The sequence below is a fragment of the Denticeps clupeoides genome, unplaced genomic scaffold (assembly GCF_900700375.1).
Source record: "Denticeps clupeoides unplaced genomic scaffold, fDenClu1.1, whole genome shotgun sequence".
NCBI lineage: Eukaryota > Metazoa > Chordata > Actinopteri > Clupeiformes > Denticipitidae > Denticeps > Denticeps clupeoides.
Window position 1 is genome coordinate 175,382 of NW_021630118.1, and position 19,218 is coordinate 194,599.

General features: G+C 39.9%; 23 non-coding genes across 23 annotated transcripts; 15 read left to right on the plus strand and 8 right to left on the minus strand.

Annotated features, from left to right (window-relative positions):
* Positions 1–231: 231 nt before the first annotated feature.
* LOC114783862 (U1 spliceosomal RNA) lies at positions 232–391 on the minus strand. Its single transcript, XR_003748619.1, has one exon. It is a non-coding gene; the product is annotated as a U1 spliceosomal RNA (small nuclear RNA).
* An 843-nt stretch (positions 392–1,234) lies between these two features.
* LOC114783838 (U1 spliceosomal RNA) lies at positions 1,235–1,394 on the minus strand. The gene has a single exon (XR_003748595.1). It is a non-coding gene; the product is annotated as a U1 spliceosomal RNA (small nuclear RNA).
* A 370-nt stretch (positions 1,395–1,764) lies between these two features.
* LOC114783927 (U6 spliceosomal RNA) lies at positions 1,765–1,871 on the plus strand. The gene has a single exon (XR_003748680.1). It is a non-coding gene; the product is annotated as a U6 spliceosomal RNA (small nuclear RNA).
* Positions 1,872–2,291: 420 nt separating this feature from the next.
* Positions 2,292–2,450, minus strand: LOC114783822 (U1 spliceosomal RNA). Its single transcript, XR_003748579.1, has one exon. It is a non-coding gene; the product is annotated as a U1 spliceosomal RNA (small nuclear RNA).
* A 368-nt stretch (positions 2,451–2,818) lies between these two features.
* Positions 2,819–2,925, plus strand: LOC114783906 (U6 spliceosomal RNA). The gene has a single exon (XR_003748661.1). It is a non-coding gene; the product is annotated as a U6 spliceosomal RNA (small nuclear RNA).
* Positions 2,926–3,346: 421 nt separating this feature from the next.
* On the minus strand, positions 3,347–3,505 carry LOC114783826 (U1 spliceosomal RNA). Its single transcript, XR_003748583.1, has one exon. It is a non-coding gene; the product is annotated as a U1 spliceosomal RNA (small nuclear RNA).
* Positions 3,506–3,875: 370 nt separating this feature from the next.
* Positions 3,876–3,982, plus strand: LOC114783907 (U6 spliceosomal RNA). Its single transcript, XR_003748662.1, has one exon. It is a non-coding gene; the product is annotated as a U6 spliceosomal RNA (small nuclear RNA).
* Positions 3,983–4,401: 419 nt separating this feature from the next.
* LOC114783816 (U1 spliceosomal RNA) lies at positions 4,402–4,561 on the minus strand. The gene has a single exon (XR_003748573.1). It is a non-coding gene; the product is annotated as a U1 spliceosomal RNA (small nuclear RNA).
* A 371-nt stretch (positions 4,562–4,932) lies between these two features.
* On the plus strand, positions 4,933–5,039 carry LOC114783854 (U6 spliceosomal RNA). The gene has a single exon (XR_003748611.1). It is a non-coding gene; the product is annotated as a U6 spliceosomal RNA (small nuclear RNA).
* A 946-nt stretch (positions 5,040–5,985) lies between these two features.
* LOC114783863 (U6 spliceosomal RNA) lies at positions 5,986–6,092 on the plus strand. The gene has a single exon (XR_003748620.1). It is a non-coding gene; the product is annotated as a U6 spliceosomal RNA (small nuclear RNA).
* Positions 6,093–7,018: 926 nt separating this feature from the next.
* Positions 7,019–7,127, plus strand: LOC114783977 (U6 spliceosomal RNA). The gene has a single exon (XR_003748726.1). It is a non-coding gene; the product is annotated as a U6 spliceosomal RNA (small nuclear RNA).
* Positions 7,128–8,548: 1,421 nt separating this feature from the next.
* On the minus strand, positions 8,549–8,707 carry LOC114783824 (U1 spliceosomal RNA). The gene has a single exon (XR_003748581.1). It is a non-coding gene; the product is annotated as a U1 spliceosomal RNA (small nuclear RNA).
* A 370-nt stretch (positions 8,708–9,077) lies between these two features.
* On the plus strand, positions 9,078–9,183 carry LOC114783971 (U6 spliceosomal RNA). The gene has a single exon (XR_003748720.1). It is a non-coding gene; the product is annotated as a U6 spliceosomal RNA (small nuclear RNA).
* A 789-nt stretch (positions 9,184–9,972) lies between these two features.
* Positions 9,973–10,077, plus strand: LOC114783976 (U6 spliceosomal RNA). The gene has a single exon (XR_003748725.1). It is a non-coding gene; the product is annotated as a U6 spliceosomal RNA (small nuclear RNA).
* A 425-nt stretch (positions 10,078–10,502) lies between these two features.
* Positions 10,503–10,661, minus strand: LOC114783969 (U1 spliceosomal RNA). The gene has a single exon (XR_003748718.1). It is a non-coding gene; the product is annotated as a U1 spliceosomal RNA (small nuclear RNA).
* Positions 10,662–12,040: 1,379 nt separating this feature from the next.
* LOC114783972 (U6 spliceosomal RNA) lies at positions 12,041–12,149 on the plus strand. The gene has a single exon (XR_003748721.1). It is a non-coding gene; the product is annotated as a U6 spliceosomal RNA (small nuclear RNA).
* Positions 12,150–12,948: 799 nt separating this feature from the next.
* LOC114783864 (U6 spliceosomal RNA) lies at positions 12,949–13,055 on the plus strand. The gene has a single exon (XR_003748621.1). It is a non-coding gene; the product is annotated as a U6 spliceosomal RNA (small nuclear RNA).
* A 946-nt stretch (positions 13,056–14,001) lies between these two features.
* On the plus strand, positions 14,002–14,108 carry LOC114783961 (U6 spliceosomal RNA). Its single transcript, XR_003748712.1, has one exon. It is a non-coding gene; the product is annotated as a U6 spliceosomal RNA (small nuclear RNA).
* Positions 14,109–14,886: 778 nt separating this feature from the next.
* Positions 14,887–14,990, plus strand: LOC114783974 (U6 spliceosomal RNA). Its single transcript, XR_003748723.1, has one exon. It is a non-coding gene; the product is annotated as a U6 spliceosomal RNA (small nuclear RNA).
* A 412-nt stretch (positions 14,991–15,402) lies between these two features.
* On the minus strand, positions 15,403–15,561 carry LOC114783874 (U1 spliceosomal RNA). The gene has a single exon (XR_003748630.1). It is a non-coding gene; the product is annotated as a U1 spliceosomal RNA (small nuclear RNA).
* Positions 15,562–15,929: 368 nt separating this feature from the next.
* Positions 15,930–16,036, plus strand: LOC114783973 (U6 spliceosomal RNA). Its single transcript, XR_003748722.1, has one exon. It is a non-coding gene; the product is annotated as a U6 spliceosomal RNA (small nuclear RNA).
* Positions 16,037–17,951: 1,915 nt separating this feature from the next.
* LOC114783975 (U6 spliceosomal RNA) lies at positions 17,952–18,056 on the plus strand. Its single transcript, XR_003748724.1, has one exon. It is a non-coding gene; the product is annotated as a U6 spliceosomal RNA (small nuclear RNA).
* A 932-nt stretch (positions 18,057–18,988) lies between these two features.
* Positions 18,989–19,094, plus strand: LOC114783954 (U6 spliceosomal RNA). The gene has a single exon (XR_003748705.1). It is a non-coding gene; the product is annotated as a U6 spliceosomal RNA (small nuclear RNA).
* The last annotated feature ends 124 nt before the right edge of the window (positions 19,095–19,218 follow it).

Below are 19,218 nucleotides of genomic sequence, written 5' to 3' on the forward strand. Positions count from 1 at the left end.
TTTTTTTTTTTTTCAAAGCAATAACACAAGGATGAACACCATAAGAAGGTCAGAAACATGTCCAACTGCATCTGGTGTCAATGTATTAATGAAGTTGCTCATGTAGTGGACAATCTCAATCATTTGGTATGATAAGAAGAACTGAAGCTGCTGTACATTTCTTTAGCTGACTCTAGGCCTGACTCTACGCAGACAATTGTGTTTGTGGTTTAGTTTTGAACAACATGCTAGTGAGAGGGTAAACAAAGTCTGTCGCTATCAGGAATGATGCAGTCTAGATGCCCACATATGGGGATTTTGTAGGAGTCAAAACTAGCAAAATGCAAAGGTACAACCACAGTCTGGGAAGACCACATATTTGAGAATGAAATTTCCCCTGCCAAAAAAGCATGAACTATAATGAAATGGCAGAAGATTGCTGCCAGTACCTTAACAGAGACCCAGACAGTGACATCACCACGTGGAATAAACACGCTGCCTGGAACCACGCCCCTTTCCTGCATTGACCTGCCCACTTTGTGATGTTCCTCTGACTCTTGACAACAATCAAATTATTCTTCTTACTTTGCTACACAAACTAAGACATACTTTAATCATGCACCTCCACAAGTTACCAGCCTCTTGGAAAATGCAATTAGGGTAACTAAGCATTTGCTCTCTAAATATTTTATCAAATTTTTACACAATACTCCATACAAGGTCTTGGTAAGCAGAACAATGATATGGTCAGTATTATAAGTGGCAGCTGAGAAGCTTGTTGATGTGCTTGCTACGGCTGCACATATACTAAAATTGTGAAGCGTTCCGTATTTTGTTCTTTTTTAATTAGACAAAGAGTCACTTGGGACTAGGAAGATGTTGTACCAAGATTAGCATGGAACTTGTAAAGGGATGACACACAAATCAGTGAAGTGCTCCATATTTTCAACTTTTTTTGATTGACAAATAGGAACTAGGGTTCCTTGGGAAAAGGAAGATGCTGTGCCAAATTCCAAATGTTCAGTTTATTTTATTTTCAAAGCAAACACACAGGGATGAATACCATAAGAAGGTCAGAAACATGTCCAACTGCAACTGGTGTCAAGGTATTAATGAAGTTGCTCATGTAGTGGACAATCTCAATCATTTGGTAAGATTAGAAGAACTGAAGCTGCTGTACATTTCTTTAGCTGACTCTAGGCCTGACTCTACACAGACAATTGTGTTTGAGGTTTAGTTGTGAACAACATGCTTGTGAGAGGGTAAACGCAGTCTGCCGCTATCAGGAATGATGCAGTCTAGATGCCCACATATGGGGACTTTGTAGGAGTCAGCACTAGCAAAATGCAGAGGTCCCACCTCAGTCTGGGAAGACCACATATTTGAGAATGAAATTTCCCCTTCCAAAAAAGCATGAACTATAATGAAATGGCAGAAGATTGCTGCCAGTACCTTAACAGAGACCCAGACAGTGACATCACCACGTGGAATAAACACACTGCCTGGAACCACGCCCCTTTCCTGCATTGACCTGCCCACTTTGTGATGTTCCTATGACTCTTGACACCAATCAAATTATTCTTCTTTCTTTTCTACACAAACTGACCATACTTTAATCATGCACCTCCACAAGTTACCAGCCTCTTGGAAAATGCAATTAGGGTAACTAAGCATTTGCTCTCTAAATATTTTATCACATTTTTACACAATACTCCATACAAGGTCTTGGTGAGCAGAACAATGATATGGTCAGTATTATAAGTGGCAGCTGAGAAGCTTGTTGATGTGCTTGCTACGGCTGCACATATACTAAAATTGGATCGATACAGAGAAGATTAGCATGGCCCCTGCGAAAGGATGACACGCAAATCCGTGAAGCGTTCCATATTTTGTTCTTTTTTAATTAGACAAAGAGTCACTTGGGACTAGGAAGATGTTGTACCAAGATTAGCATGGAACTTGCAAAAGATGACACACAAATCAGTGAAGTGCTCCATATTTTCAACTTTTTTTGATTGACAAATAGGAACTAGGGTTCCTTAGGAAAAGGGAGATGCTGTGCCAAATTCCAAATGTTTCGTTTTTTTTTTTTTTCAAAGCAAAACACAAGAATGAACTACCACAAGAAGATCAGAAACATGTCCAACTGCATCTGGTGTCAATGTATTAATGAAGTTGCTCATGTAGTGGACAATCTCAATCATTTGGTATGATAAGAAGAACTGAAGCTGCTGTACATTTCTTTAGCTGACTCTAGGCCTGACTCTACGCAGACAATTGTGTTTGTGGTTTAGTTTTGAACAACATGCTAGTGAGAGGGTAAACGCAGTCTGTCGCTATCAGGAATGATGCAGTCTAGATGCCCACATATGGGGATTTTGTAGGAGTCAAACTAGCAAAATGCAAAGGTACAACCACAGTCTGGGAAGACCACATATTTGAGAATGAAATTTCCCCTTCCAAAAAAGCATGAACTATAATGAAATGACAGAAGATGGCTGCCAGTACCTTAACAGAGACCCAGACAGTGACATCACCACGTGGAATAAACACACTGCCTGGAACCACGCCCCTTTCCTGCATTGACCTGCCCACTTTGTGATGTTCCCATGACTCTTGACACCAATCAAATTATTCATCTTTCTTTGCTACACAAACTGACCACACTTTAATCATGCACCTCCACAAGTTACCAGCCTCTTGAAAATGCAATTAGGGTAACTAAGCATTTGCTCTCCAAATATTTTATCACATTTTTACACAATACTCATACAAGGTCTTGGTGAGCAGAACAATGATATGGTCAGTATTATAAGTGGCAGCTGAGAAGCTTGTTGATGTGCTTGCTACGGCTGCACATATACTAAAATTGGATCGATACAGAGAAGATTAGCATGGCCCCTGCGAAAGGATGACACGCAAATCCGTGAAGCGTTCCATATTTTGTTCTTTTTTAATTAGACAAAGAGTCACTTGGGACTAGGAAGATGTTGTACCAAGATTAGCATGGAACTTGCAAAAAGATGACACACAAATCAGTGAAGTGCTCCATATTTTCAACTTTTTTTGATTGACAAATAGGAACTAGGGTTCCTTGGGAAAAGGGAGATGCTGTGCCAAATTCCAAATGTTCAGTTTTTTTTTATTTTCAAAGCAAACACACAGGGATGAATACCATAAGAAGATCAGAAACATATCCAACTGCATCTGGTGTCAATATATTAATGAAGTTGCTCATGTAGTGGACAATCTCAATCATTTGGTATGATTAGAAGATCTGAAGCTGCTGTACATTTCTTTAGCTGACTCTAGGACGTACTCTACGCAGACAATTGTGTTTGTGGTTTAGTTTTGAACAACATGCTTGTGAGAGGGTAAACGCAGTCTGCCGCTATCAGGAATGATGCAGTCTAGATGCCCACATATGGGGACTTTGTAGGAGTCAGCACTAGCAAAATGCAGAGGTACAACCTCAGTCTGGGAAGACCACATATTTGAGAATGAAATTTCCCCTTCCAAAAAGCATGAACTATAATGAAATGGCAGAAGATGGCTGCCAGTACCTTAACAGAGACCCAGACAGTGACATCACCACGTGGAATAAACACACTGCCTGGAACCACGCCCCTTTCCTGCATTGACCTGCCCACTTTGTGATGTTCCCATGACTCTTGACACCAATCAAATTATTCATCTTTCTTTGCTACACAAACTGACCACACTTTAATCATGCACCTCCACAAGTTACCAGCCTCTTGGAAAATGCAATTAGGGTAACTAAGCATTTGCTCTCCAAATATTTTATCACATTTTTACACAATACTCCATACAAGGTCTTGGTGAGCAGAACAATGATATGGTCAGTATTATAAGTGGCAGCTGAGAAGCTGGTTGATGTGCTTGCTACGGCTGCACATATACTAAAATTGGATCGATACAGAGAAGATTAGCATGGCCCCTGCGAAAGGATGACACGCAAATCCGTGAAGCGTTCCATATTTTGTTCTTTTTTAATTAGACAAAGAGTCACTTGGGACTAGGAAGATGTTGTACCAAGATTAGCATGGAACTTGTAAAGGGATGACACACAAATCAGTGAAGTGCTCCATATTTTCAACTTTTTTTGATTGACAAATAGGAACTAGGGTTCCTTGGGAAAAGGGAGATGCTGTGCCAAATTCCAAATGTTCAGTTTTTTTATTTTCAAAGCAAACACACAGGGATGAATACCATAAGAAGATCAGAAACATGTCCAACTGCAACTGGTGTCAAGGTATTAATGAAGTTGCTCATGTAGTGGACAATCTCAATCATTTCGTATGATAAGAAGAACTGAAGCTGCTGTAGATTTCTTTAGCTGACTCTAGGCCTGACTCTACACAGACAATTGTGTTTGTGGTTTAGTTTTGAACAACATGCTTGTGAGAGTGTAAACGCAGTCTGCCGCTATCAGGAATGATGCAGTCTAGATGCCCACATATGGGGAATTTGTAGGAGTCAGCACTAGCAAAATGCAGAGGTACAACCTCAGTCTGGGAAGACCACATATTTGAGAATGAAATTTCCCCTTCCAAAAAAGCATGAACTATAATGAAATGGCAGAAGATTGCTGCCAGTACCTTAACAGAGACCCAGACAGTGACATCACCACGTGGAATAAACAAACTGCCTGGAACCACGCCCCTTTCCTGCATTGACCTGCCCACTTTGTGATGTTCCTATGACTCTTGACACCAATCAAATTATTCTTCTTTCTTTGCTACACAAACTGACCAATACTTTAATCATGCACCTCCACAAGTTACCAGCCTCTTGGAAAATGCAATTAGGGTAACTAAGCATTTGCTCTCCAAATATTTTATCACATTTTTACACAATACTCCATACAAGGTCTTGGTGAGCAGAACAATGATATGGTCAGTATTATAAGTGGCAGCTGAGAAGCTGGTTGATGTGCTTGCTACGGCTGCACATATACTAAAATTGGATCGATACAGAGAAGATTAGCATGGCCCCTGCGAAAGGATGACACGCAAATCCGTGAAGCGTTCCATATTTGTTCTTTTTTAATTAGACAAAGAGTCACTTGGGACTAGGAAGATGTTGTACCAAGATTAGCATGGAACTTGCAAAAGGATGACCCACAAATCAGTGAAGTGCTCCATATTTTCAACTTTTTTTGATTGACAAATAGGAACTAGGGTTCCTTAGGAAAAGGGAGATGCTGTGACAAATTCCAAATGTTTCTTTTATTTTTCAAAGCAAACACACACAGGGATAAAGACCATAAGAAGATCAGAAACTTTTCCAACTGCAACTGGTGTCAATGTATTGATGAAGTTGTTCATGTAGTGGACAATCTCAATCATTTGGTAAGATTAGAAGAACTGAAGCTGCTGTACATTTCTTTAGCTGACTCTAGGCCTGACTCAACGCAGACAATTGTGTTTGTGGTTTAGTTTTGAACAACATGCTTGTGAGAGGGTAAACGCAGTCTGCCGCTATCAGGAATGATGCAGTCTAGATGCCCACATATGGGGACTTTGTAGGAGTCAGCACTAGCAAAATGCAGAGGTCCAACCTCAGTCTGGGAAGACCACATATTGAGAATGAAATTTCCCCTTCCAAAAAAGCATGAACTATAATGAAATGGCAGAAGATTGCTGCCAGTACCTTAACAGAGACCCAGACAGTGACATCACCACGTGGAATAAACACACTGCCTGGAACCACGCCCCTTTCCTGCATTGACCTGTCCACTTTGTGATGTTCCCATGACTCTTGACACCAATCAAATTATTCTTCTTTCTTTGCTACACAAACTGACCACACTTTAATCATGCACCTCTACAAGTTACCAGCCTCTTGGAAAATGCAATTAGGGTAACTAATCATTTGCTCTCCAAATATTTTATCACATTTTTACACAATACTCCATACAAGGTCTTGGTGAGCAGAACAATGATATGGTCAGTATTATAAGTGGCAGCCGAGAAGCTTGTTGATGTGCTTGCTACGGCTGCACATATACTAAAATTGGATCGATACAGAGAAGATTAGCATGGCCCCTGCGAAAGGATGACACGCACATTCGTGAAGCGTTCCATATTTTGTTCTTTTTTAATTAGACAAAGAGTCACTTGGGACTAGGAAGAGGTTGTACCAAGATTAGCATGGAACTTGCAAAAGATGACACACAAATCAGTGAAGTCCTCCATATTTTCAACTTTTTTTGATTGACAAATAGGAACTAGGGTTTCTTTAGGAAAAGGGAGATGCTGTGCCAAATTTCAAATGTTTATTTTATTTTCAAAGCAAACACACAGGGATAAAGACCATAAGAAGATCAGAAACTTTTCCAACTGCAACTGGTGTCAATGTATTGATGAAGTTGTTCATGTAGTGGACAATCTCAATCATTTGGTATGATTAGAAGATCTGAAGCTGCTGTACATTTCTTTAGCTGACTCTAGGCCTGACTCAACGCAGACAATTGTGTTTGTGGTTTAGTTTTGAACAACATGCTTGTAAGAGGGTAAACGCAGTCTGCCGCTATCAGGAATGATGCAGTCTAGATGCCCACATATGGGGACTTTGTAGGAGTCAGGAGTACAACCACAGTCTGGGAAGACCACATATTTGAGAATGAAATTTCCCCTTCCAAAAAGCATGAACTATAATGAAATGGCAGAAGATTGCTGCCAGTACCTTAACAGATACCCAGACAGTGACATCACCACGTGTAATAAACAAACTGCCTGGAACCACGCCCCTTTCCTGCATTGACCTGCCCACTTCATGATGTTCCTATGACTCTTGACACCAATCAAATTATTCTTCTTACTTTGCTACACAAACTAAGAATACTTTAATCATGCACCTCCACAAGTTACCAGCCTCTTGGAAATGCAATTATGGTAACTAAGCATTTGCTCTCCAAATATTTTATCACATTTTACACAATACTCCATACAAGGTCTTGGTGAGCAGAACAATGATATGGTCAGTATTATAAGTGGCAGCTGAGAAGCTTGTTGATGTGCTTGCTACGGCTGCACATATACTAAAATTGGATCGATACAGAGAAGTTAGCATGGCCCCTGCGAAATTGAATGACACGCAAATCCGTGCAAGCGTTCCATATTTTGTTCTTTTTTAATTAGACAAAGAGTCACTTGGTACTAGGAAGATGTTTGTACAAAGATTAGCATGGAACTTGTAAAGGGATGACACACAAATCAGTGAAGTGCTCCATATTTTCAACTTTTTTTGATTGACAAATAGGAACTAGGGTTCCTTAGGAAAAGGGAGATGCTGTGCCAAATTTCCAAATGTTTAGTTTTTTTTTTTTTCAAAGCAAAACACAAGGATGAACCCATAAGAAGATCAGAAACATGTTCCAACTGCATCTGGTGTCAATGTATTAATGAAGTTGCTCATGTAGTGGACAATCTCAATCATTTGGTACGATAAGAAGAACTGAAGCTGCTGTAAATTTCTTTAGCTGACTCTAGGCCTGACTCTACACAGACAATTGTGTTTGTGGTTTAGTTTTGAACAACATGCTTGTGAGAGGGTAAACGCAGTCTGTCGCTATCAGGAATGATGCAGTCTAGATGCCCACATATTGGGATTTTGTAGGAGTCAAAACTAGCAAAATGCAAAGGTACAACCTCAGTCTGTGAAGACCTTATAATTGAGAATGAAATTTCCCCTTCCAAAAAAGCATGAACTATAATGAAATGGCAGAAGATGGCTGCCAGAACCTTAACAGAGACCCAGACAGTGACATCACCACATGGAATAAACACACTGACTGGAACCACGCCCCTTTCCTGCATTGACCTGCCCACTTTGTGATGTTCCCATGACTCTTGACACCAATCAAATTATTCATCTTTCTTTGCTACACAAACTGACCACACTTTAATCATGCACCTCTACAAGTTAACAGCCTCCTTGGAAAATGCAATTAGGGTAACTAATCATTTGCTCTCTAAATATTTTATCACATTTTTACACAATACTCCATACAAGGTCTTGGTGAGCAGAACAATGATATGGTCAGTATTATAAGTGGCAGCTGAGAAGCTGGTTGATGTGCTTGCTACGGCTGCACATATACTAAAATTGTGAAGCGTTCCGTATTTTGTTCTTTTTTAATTAGACAAAGAGTCACTTGGGACTAGGAAGATGTTGTACCAAGATTAGCATGGAACTTGTAAAGGGATGACACACAAATCAGTGAAGTGCTCCATATTTTCAACTTTTTTTGATTGACAAATAGGAACTAGGGTTCCTTGGGAAAAGGGAGTTGCTGTGCCAAATTCTAAATATTTATTTTATTTTCAAAGCAAACACACAGGGATAAAGACCCATAAGAAGATCAGAAAACTTTTCCAAATGCAAATGGTGTCAATGTATTAATGAAGTTGCTCATGTAGTGGACAATCTCAATCATTTGGTAAGATTAGAAGATCTGAAGCTGCTGTACATTTCTTTAGCTGACTCTAGGACTGACTCTACGCAGACAATTGTGTTTGTGGTTTAGTTGTGAACAAAATGCTTGTGAGAGTGTAAACGCAGTCTGTCGCTATCAGGAATGATGCAGTCTAGATGCCCACATATGGGGACTTTGTAGGAGTCAGCACTAGCAAAATGCAGAGGTACAACCACAGTCTGGGAAGACCACATATTTGAGAATGAAATTTCCCCTTCCAAAAAGCATGAACTATAACGAAATGGCAGAAGATTGCTGCCAGTACCTTAACAGAGACCCAGACAGTGACATCACCATGTGGAATAAACACACTGCCTGGAACCACGCCCCTTTTCCTGCATTGACCTGCCCACTTCATGATGTTCCTATGACTCTTGACACCAATCAAATTATTCTTCTTACTTTGCTACACAAACTAAGAATACTTTAATCATGCACCTCCACAAGTTACCAGCCTCTTGGAAAATGCAATTAGGGTAACTAAGCATTTGCTCTCTAAATATTTTATCAAATTTTTACACAATACTCCATACAAGGTCTTGGTGAGCAGAACAATGATTTGGTCAGTATTATAAGTGGCAGCCGAGAAGCTGTTGATGTGCTTGCTACGGCTGCACATATACTAAATTGGATCGATACAGAGAAGATTAGCATGGCCCCTGCGAAAGAATGACACGCAAATCCGTGAAGCGTTCCATATTTTGTTCTTTTTTAATTAGACAAAGAGTCACTTGGGTCTAGGAAGATGTTGTACAAAGATTAGCATGGAACTTGTAAAGGGATGACACACAAATCAGTGAAGTGCTCCATATTTTCAACTTCTTTTGATTGAAAATAGGAACTAGGGTTCCTTGGGAAAAGGGAGATGCTGTACCAAATTCCAAATGTTCAGTTTTTTTTATTTTCAAAGCAAACACACAGGGATGAATACCACAAGAAGATCAGAAACATGTCCAACTGCAACTGGTTGTCAAGGTATTAATGAAGTTGCTCATGTAGTGGACAATCTCAATCATTTGGGATGATAAGAAGAACTAAAGCTGCTGTACATTTCTTTAGCTGACTCTAGGCCTGACTCTACACAGACAATTGTGTTTGAGGTTTAGTTGTGAACAAAATGCTTGTGAGAGGGTAAACGCAGTCTGTCGCTATCAGGAATGATGCAGTCTAGATGCCCACATATGAGGACTTTTGTAGGAGTCAGCACTAGCAAAATGCAGAGGTACAAACTCAGTCTGGGAAGACCAACCAATTTTTAGAATGAAATTTCCCCTTCCAAAAAAGCATGAACTATAATGAAATGGCAGAAAGATTGCTGCCAGTACCTTAACAGAGACCCAGACAGTGACATCACCACGTGGAATAAACACACTATCTGGAACCACGCCCCTTTCCTGCATTGACCTGCCCACTTTGTGATGTTCCCATGACTCTTGACACCAATCAAATTATTCTTCTTTCTTTTCTACACAATCTAACAGTACTTTTATCATGCACCTCCACAAGTTACATATACTAAATTGGATCGATACAGAGAAGAGTTAGCATGGCCCCTGCGAAAGGATGACACGCAAATCCGTGAAGCGTTCCATATTTGTTCTTTTTTAATTAGACAAAGCGTCACTTGGGACTAGAGATGTTTGTACCAAGATTAGCATGGAACTTGCAAAAAGATGACACACAAATCAGTGAAGTGCTCCATATTTTCAACTTTTTTTGATTGACACAATAGGAAACTAGGGTTCCTTAGGAAAAAGAAGATGCTGTGCCAATTCCAAATGTTTCGTTTTTTTTTTTTTTTTTCAAGCCAATAACACAAGGATGAAACACCATAAGAAGGTCAGAAACATGTCCAACTGCATCTGGTGTCAATGTATTAATGAAGTTGCTCATGTAGTGGACAATCTCAATCATTTGGTATGATAAGAAGAACTTGAAGCTGCTGTACACTTCTTTAGCTGACTCTATGGCCTGACTCTACGCAGACAATTGGTCTTTGTGGTTAGTTTGAACAACATGCTAGTGAGAGGGTAAACAAAGTCTGTCGCTATCAGGAATGATGCAGTCTAGATGCCCACATATGGGGACTTTGTAGGAGTCACAACTAGCAAAATGCAAGGTACAACCACAGTCTGGGAAGACCACATATTTGAGAATGAAATTTCCCCTTCCAAAAAAGCATGAACTATAATGAAATGGCAGAAGATGGCTGCCAGTACCTTAACAGAGACCCAGACAGTGACATCACCACGTGGAATAAAACCACTGCCTGGAACCACGCCCCTTTCCTGCATTGACCTGCCCACTTTGTGATGTTCCTCTGACTCTTGACACCAATCAAATTATTCTTCTTACTTTGCTACACAAACTAACAATACTTTAATCCTGCACCTCCACAAGTTACCAGCCTCTTGGAAAATGCAATTAGGGTAACTAAGCATTTGCTCTCTAAATATTTTATCAAATTTTTACACAATACTCCATACAAGGTCTTGGTGAGCAGAACAATGATATGGTCAGTATTAAAGTGGCAGCTGAGAAGTTGTTGATGTGTTGCTGCTACGGCTGCACATATACTAAAATTGTGAAGCGTTACATATTTTGTTCTTTTTTTAATTAGACAAAGAGTCACTTGGGACTAGGAAGATGTTGTACCAAGATTAGCATGGAACTTGTAAAGGGATGACACACAAATCAGTGAAGTGCTCCATATTTTCAACTTTTTTTGATTGACAAATAGGAACTAGGGTTCTTGGGAAAGGAAGATGCTGTGCCAAATTCCAAATGTTCAAGTTTATTTTATTTTCAAAGCAAACACACAGGGATTGAATACCATAAGAAGGTCAGAAACATATCCAACTGCAACTGGTGTCAAGGTATTAATGAAGTTGCTCATGTAGTGGGACAATCTCAATCATTTCGTATGATAAGAAGAACTGAAGCTGCTGTACATTTCTTTAGCTGACTCTTAGGACGTTACTTACGCAGACATTAAGTTTGGTGGTTTTAGTTTTTGAACAACATGCTTGTAAGAGGGTAAACGCCAGTCTGCCGCTATCAGGAATGATGCAGTCTAGATGCCCACATTACTGGGATTTTGTAGGAGTCAAACTAGCAAATGCAATGGTCCCACTCAGTCTGGGAAGACCACCTATTTGAGAATGAAATTTCCCCTTCCAAAAAAGCATGAACTATAATGAAATGGCAGAAGATGGCTGCCAGTACCTTAACAGAGACCCGACCAGTTGACATCATCACGTGGAATAAAAACACCTGCCTGGAAACCCACGCCCCTTTCCTGCATTGACCTGCCCACTTTGTGATGTTCCCTTGACTCTTGACACCTAATCAAATTATTCTCTTTCTTTGCACACAAACTGACCACTACTTTAATGAGCACCTCCACAAGTTACCAGCCTCTTGGAAATTGCATTTCGGGTAACAAAGCATTTGCTCTCCAAATATTTTATCACATTTTTTACAAAATTCCATACAAGGTCTTGGTGAGCAGAACAATGATATTGGTCAGTATTATAAGTGGCAGCGGAGGAGCTTGTTGATGTGCTTGCTACGGCTGCACATATACTAAAATTGGATCGATACAGAGAAGATTAGCATGGCCCCCTGCGAAAGGATGGACACGCAAATTCGTGAAGCGTTCCATATTTGTTCTTTTTTAATTAGACAAGAGTCACTTGGGACTAGGAAGATGTTGTACCAAGATTAGCATGGAACTTGCAAAAGGATGACCCACAAATTAGTGAAGTGCTCCATATTTTCAACTTTTTTTGATTGACAAATAGGAACTAGGGTTCCTTAGGAAAAGGAAGATGCTGTGACAAATTCCAAATGTTTCTTTTATTTTCAAAGCAAACACACAGCGATAAAGACCATAAGAAGATCAGAAACTTTTCAAACTGCAAATGGTGTCAATGTATTGATGAAGTTGTTCATGTAGTGGACAATCTCAATCATGCAGTCTAGATGCCCACATATTGGGATTTTGTAGGAGTCAAAACTAGCAAAATGCAAAGGTACAACCTCAGTCTGTGAAGACCTTATAATTGAGAATGAAATTTCCCCTTCCAAAAAAGCATGAACTATAATGAAATGGCAGCAGATTGGCTGCCAGTACCTTAACAGAGACCCAGACAGTGACATCACCCACGTGGAATAAACACACTGCCTGGAACCACGCCCTTTTCCTGCATTGACCCTGCCCACTTTGTGATGTTCCCATGACCTCTGACACCAATCAAATTATTCCATCTTTCTTTGCTACACAAACTGACCACACTTTAATCATGCACCTCCACAAGTTAACAGCCTCTTGGAAAATGCAATTAGGGAATAGCATTTGCTCTCCAAATATTTTATCACATTTTTACACAATACTCCATACAAGGTCTTGGTGAGCAGAACCAATGATATGGTCAGTATTATAAGTGGCAGCGGAGGAGCTGGTTGATGTGCTTGCTACGGCTGCACATATACTAAAATTGGATCGATACAGAGAAGATTAGCATGGCCCCTGCGAAAGGATGACACGCACATTCGTGAAGCGTTCCATATTTTGTTCTTTTTTAATTAGACAAAGAGTCACTTGGGACTAGGAAGAGGTTGTACCAAGATTAGCATGGAACTTGCAAAAAGATGACACACAAATCAGTGAAGTGCCTCCATATTTTCAACTTTTTTTGATTGACAAATAGGAACTAGGGTTTCCTTAGGAAAAGGAGATGCTGTGCCAAATTCCAAATGTTTCAGTTTTTTTATTTTCAAAGCAAACACACAGGGATAAAGACCATAAGAAGATCAGAAACTTTTCCAACTGCAACTGGTGTCAATGTATTGATGAAGTGTTCATGTAGTGGACAATCTCAATCATTTGGTATGATTAGAAAGATCTGAAGCTGCTGTACATTTCTTTAGCTGACCTAGGCCTGACTCTACAGCAGACAATTGTGTTTGTGGTTTAGTTTTTGAACAACATGCTTGTAAGAGGGTAACGCAGTCTGCCGCTATCAGGAATGATGCAGTCTAGATGCCCACATATGGGGACTTTGTAGGAGTCAGCAGTAGCAAAGCAGAGGTAACTCAGTCTGGGAAGACCACATATTTGAGAATGAAATTTCCCCTTCCAAAAAAGCATGAACTATAATGAAATGGCAGAAGATTGCTGCCAGTACCTTAACAGATACCCAGACAGTGACATCACCACGTGTAATAAACAAACTGCCTGGAACCACGCCCCTTTCCTGCATTGACCTGCCCACTTCATGATGTTCCTATGACTCTTGACACCAATCAAATTATTCTTCTTACTTTGCTACACAAACTAAGAATACTTTAATCATGCACCTCCACAAGTTACCAGCCTCTTGGAAAATGCAATTATGGTAACTAAGCATTTGCTCTCTAAATATTTTATCACACTTTTACACAATACTCCATACAAGGTCTTGGTGAGCAGAACAATGATATGGTCAGTATTATAAGTGGCAGCTGAGAAGCTTGTTGATGTGCTTGCTACGGCTGCACATATACTAAAATTGGATCGATACAGAGAAGTTTAGCATGGCCCCTGCGAAAGGAAGACACGCAAATCCGTGAAGCATTCCATATTTTGTTCTTTTTAATTAGACAAAGAGTCACTTGGACTAGGAAGATGTTGTACCAAGATTAGCATGGAACTTGTAAAGGGATGACACACAAATCAGTGAAGTGCTCCATATTTTCAACTTTTTTTGATTGACAAATAGGAACTAGGGTTCCTTAGGAAAAGGGAGATGCTGTGCCAAATTCCAAATGTTCAGTTTTTTTTATTTTCAAAGCAAACACACAGCGATAAAGACCACAAGAAGATCAGAAACATATCCAACTGCAACTGGTGTCAAGGTATTAATGAAGTTGCTCATGTAGTGGACAATCTCAATCATTTGGTATGATAAGAAGAACTGAAGCTGCTGTAGATTTCTTTAGCTGACTCTAGGCCTGACTCTACACAGACAATTGTGTTTGTGGTTTAGTTTTGAACAACATGCTTGTGAGAGGGTAAACGCAGTCTGCCGCTATCAGGAATGATGCAGTCTAGATGCCCACATATGGGGACTTTGTAGGAGTCAGCACTAGCAAAATGCAGAGGTACAACCTCAGTCTGGAAGACCAATTTGAGAATGAAATTTCCCCTTCCAAAAAAGCATGAACTATAATGAAATGGCAGAAGATTGCTGCCAGTACCTTAACAGAGACCCAGACAGTGACATCACCACGTGGAATAAACACACTATCTGGAACCACGCCCCTTTCCTGCATTGACCTGCCCACTTTGTGATGTTCCCATGACTCTTGACACCAATCAAATTATTCTTCTTTTTTTCTACACAATCTAACAGTACTTTTATCATGCACCTCCACAAGTTACATATACTAAAATTGGATCGATACAGAGAAGATTAGCATGGCCCTGCGAAAGGATGACACGCAAATCCGTGAAGCGTTCCATATTTCGTTCTTTTTTAATTAGACAAAGAGTCACTTGGGACTAGGAAGATGTTGTACCAAGATTAGCATGGAACTTGCAAAAGATGACACACAAATCAGTGAAGTGCTCCATATTTTCAACTTTTTTTGATTGACAAATAGGAACTAGGGTTCCTTAGGAAAAGAAGATGCTGTGCCAAATTCCAATGTTTCGTTTTTTTTTTTTTTCAAAGAAAACACAAGGATGAACCATAAGAAGGTCAGAAACATGTCCAACTGCATCTGGTGTCAATGTATTAATGAAGTTGCTCATGTAGTGGACAATCTCAATCATTTGGTATGATAAGAAGAACTGAAGCTGCTGTACACTTCTTTAGCTGGACTCTAGGCCTGACTCTACGCAGACAATTGTGTTTGTGGTTTAGTTTTGAACAACATGCTGAGAGGGTAAACAAAGTCTGTCGCTATCAGGAATGATGCAGTCTAGATGCCCACATATGGGGATTTGTAGGAGTCAAAACTAGCAAAATGCAAAGGTACAACCACAGTCTGGGAAGACCACATATTTGAGAATGAAATTTCCCCTGCCAAAAAAGCATGAACTATAATGAAATGGCAGAAGATTGCTGCCAGTACCTTAACAGAGACCCAGACAGTGACATCACCACGTGGAATATACACGCTGCCTGGAACCACGCCCCTTTCCTGCATGACCTGCCCACTTTGTGATGTTCCTCTGACTCTTGACACAATCAAATTATTCTTCTTACTTTGCTACACAAACTAAGAATACTTTAATCATGCACCTCCACAAGTTACCAGCCTCTTGGAAAATGCAATTAGGGTAACTAAGCATTTGCTCTCTAAATATTTTATCAAATTTTTACACAATACTCCATACAAGGTCTTGGTAAGCAGAACAATGATATGGTCAGTATTATAAGTGGCAGCTGAGAAGCTTGTTGATGTGCTTGCTACGGCTGCACATATACTAAAATTGGATCGATACAGAGAAGATTAGCATGGCCCCTGCGAAAGGAATGACACGCAAATCGTGAAGCTTCCATATTTTGTTCTTTTTTAATTAGACAAAGAGTCACTTGGGACTAGGAAGATGTTGTACCAAGATTAGCATGGAACTTGTAAAGGGATGACACACAAATCAGTGAAGTGCTCCATATTTTCAAACTTTTTTTGATTGACAAATAGGAAACTAGGGTTCCTTAGGAAAAGGGAGATGCTGTGCCAAATCCAAATGTTTAGTTTTTTTTTTTTCAAAGCAAAAACACAAGGATGAATCCATAAGAAGATCAGAAACATGTCCAACTGCATCATCTGGTGTCAATATATTAATGAAGTTGCTCATGTAGTGGACAATCTCAATCATTTCGTATGATAAGAAAAACTGAAGCTGCTCTGTGATTTCTTTAGCTGACACTAGGACTGACTCCACAGACAATTGTTTTGGGTTTAGTTTGAACAACATGCTTGTGAGAGGGTAAACGAAGTCTGTCGCTATCAGGAATGATGCAGTTAGATGCCCACATATGGGTTTTGTAGGAGTCAAACTAGCAAAATGCAAGGTACAACCTCAGTCTGTGAAGACCTTATAATTGAGAATGAAATTTCCCCTTCCAAAAAAGCATGAACTATAATGAAATGGCAGAAAGATGGCTGCCAGTACCTTAACAGAGACCAGACAGTGACATCACCACATGGAATATAAACACACTGACTGGAACCACGCCCCTTTCCTGCATTGACCTGCCCACTTTGTGATGTTCCCATGACTCTTGACACCAATCAAATATTCATCTTTCTTGCTACACAAATGACACACTTTAATCATGCACCTCTACAAGTTAACAGCCTTTGGAAAATGCAATTAGGGTAACTAATCATTTGCTCTCTAAATATTTTATCACATTTTACACAATATCCATACAAGGTCTTGGTGAGCAGAACAATGATATGCAGTATTATAAGTGGCAGCTGAGAAGCTGGTTGTGTGCTGCTACGGCTGACACGTAAATTGTGAAGCGTTCCGTATATTTTGTTCTTTTTTAATTAGACAAAGAGTCACTTGGGACTAGGAAGATGTTGTACCAAGATTAGCATGGAACTTGTAAGGGATGACACACAAATCAGTGAAGTGCTCCATATTTTCAACTTTTTTGATTGACAAATAGGAACTAGGGTTCCTGGGAAAAGGGATGCTGTGCCAAATTAAATATTGTTTTTTTTCAAAGCAAACACACAGGGATAAAGACATAAGAAGATCAGAAACTTTTCCAAATGCACTGGTGTCAATGTATTAATGAAGTTGTTCTAGTAGTGGACAATCAATCAATCATTTGTTGGTAAGATTAGAAGATCTGAAGCTGCTGTACATTTCTTTAGCTGACTCTAGGACTGACTCTACGCAGACAATTGTGTTTATGGTTTAGTTGTGAACAAATGCTTGTGAGAGGTAAACGCAGTCTGTCGCTATCAGGAATGATGCAGTCTAGATGCCCACATATGGGGACTTTGTAGGAGTCAGCACTAGCAAAATGCAGAGGTACAACACAGTCTGGGAAGACCACATATTTGAGAATGAAATTTCCCCTCCAAAAAAGCATGAACTATAATGAAATGGCAGAAGATTGCTGCCAGTACCTTAACAGAGACCCAGACAGTGACATCACCAGTGGAATAAACACACTGCCTGGAACCACGCCCCTTTCCTGCATTGACCTGCCCACTTGTGATGTTCCTATGACTCTTGACACCAATCAAATTATTCTTCTTACTTTGCTACACAAACTAAGAATACTTTAATCATGCACCTCACAAGTTACCAGCCTCGCTCTTGGAAAATGCAATTAGGGTAACTAAGCATTTGCTCTCTAAATATTTTATCAAATTTTTACAAATACTCCATACAAGGTCTTGGTGAGCAGAACAATGATTGGTCAGTATTATAAGTGGCAGCTGAGAAGCTGTTGATGTGCTTGCTACGGCTGCACATATACTAAAATTGGATCGATACAGAGAAGATTAGCATGGCCCCTGCGAAAGAAGACAGCAAATCCGTGAAGCGTTCCATATTTTGTTCTTTTTTAATTAGACAAAGAGTCACTTGGGACTAGGAAGATGTTGTACCAAGATTAGCATGGAACTTGTAAAGGGATGACACACAAATCAGTGAAGTGCTCCATATTTTCAACTTTTTTTGATTGACAAATAGGAACTAGGGTTCCTTGGGAAAAGGGAGATGCTGTGCCAAATTCCAAATGTTTTTTTTATTTTCAAAGCAAACACACAGGGATGAATACCATAAGAAGGTCAGAAACATATCCAACTGCAACTGGTGTCAAGGTATTAATGAAGTTGCTCATGTAGTGGACAATCTCAATCATTTCGTATGATAAGAAGAAACTGAAGCTGCTGTACATTTCTTTAGCTGACTCTAGGACGTACTCTACGCAGACAATTGTTTTGTGGTTTAGTTTGAACAACATGCTTGTAAGAGGGTAAACGCAGTCTGCCGCTATCAGGAATGATGCAGTCTAGATGCCCACATATTGGGATTTGTAGGAGTCAAACTAGCAAAATGCAAGGTCCACCTCAGTCTGGGAAGACCACATATTGAGAATGAAATTTCCCCTTCCAAAAAAGCATGAACTATAATGAAATGGCAGAAGATGGCTGCCAGTACTTAACAGAGACCCAGACAGTGACATCACCACGTGGAATAAACACACTGCTGGAACCACGCCCCTTCCTGCATTGACCTGCCCACTTTGTGATGTTCCTTGACTCTTGACACCAATCAAATTATTCTTCTTTCTTTGCTAAAAAACTGACCATACTTTAATGATGCACCTCCACAAGTTACCAGCCTCTTGGAAATTGCAATTAGGTAACAAAGCATTTGCTCTCCAAATATTTTATCACATTTTTACAAATTCTCCATACAAGGTCTGGTGAGCAGAACAATGATATGGTCAGTATTTATAAGTGGCAGCGGAGGAGCTTGTTGATGTGCTTGCTACGGCTGCACATATACTAAAATGGATCGATACAGAGAAGATTAGCATGGCCCCTGCGAAAGGATGACACGCAAATTCGTGAAGCGTTCCATATTTGTTCTTTTTTAATTAGACAAAGAGTCATTGGGACTAGGAAGATGTTGTACCAAGATTAGCATGGAACTTGCAAAAGGAGACCCACAAATTAGTGAAGTGCTCCATATTTTCAACTTTTTTTGATGA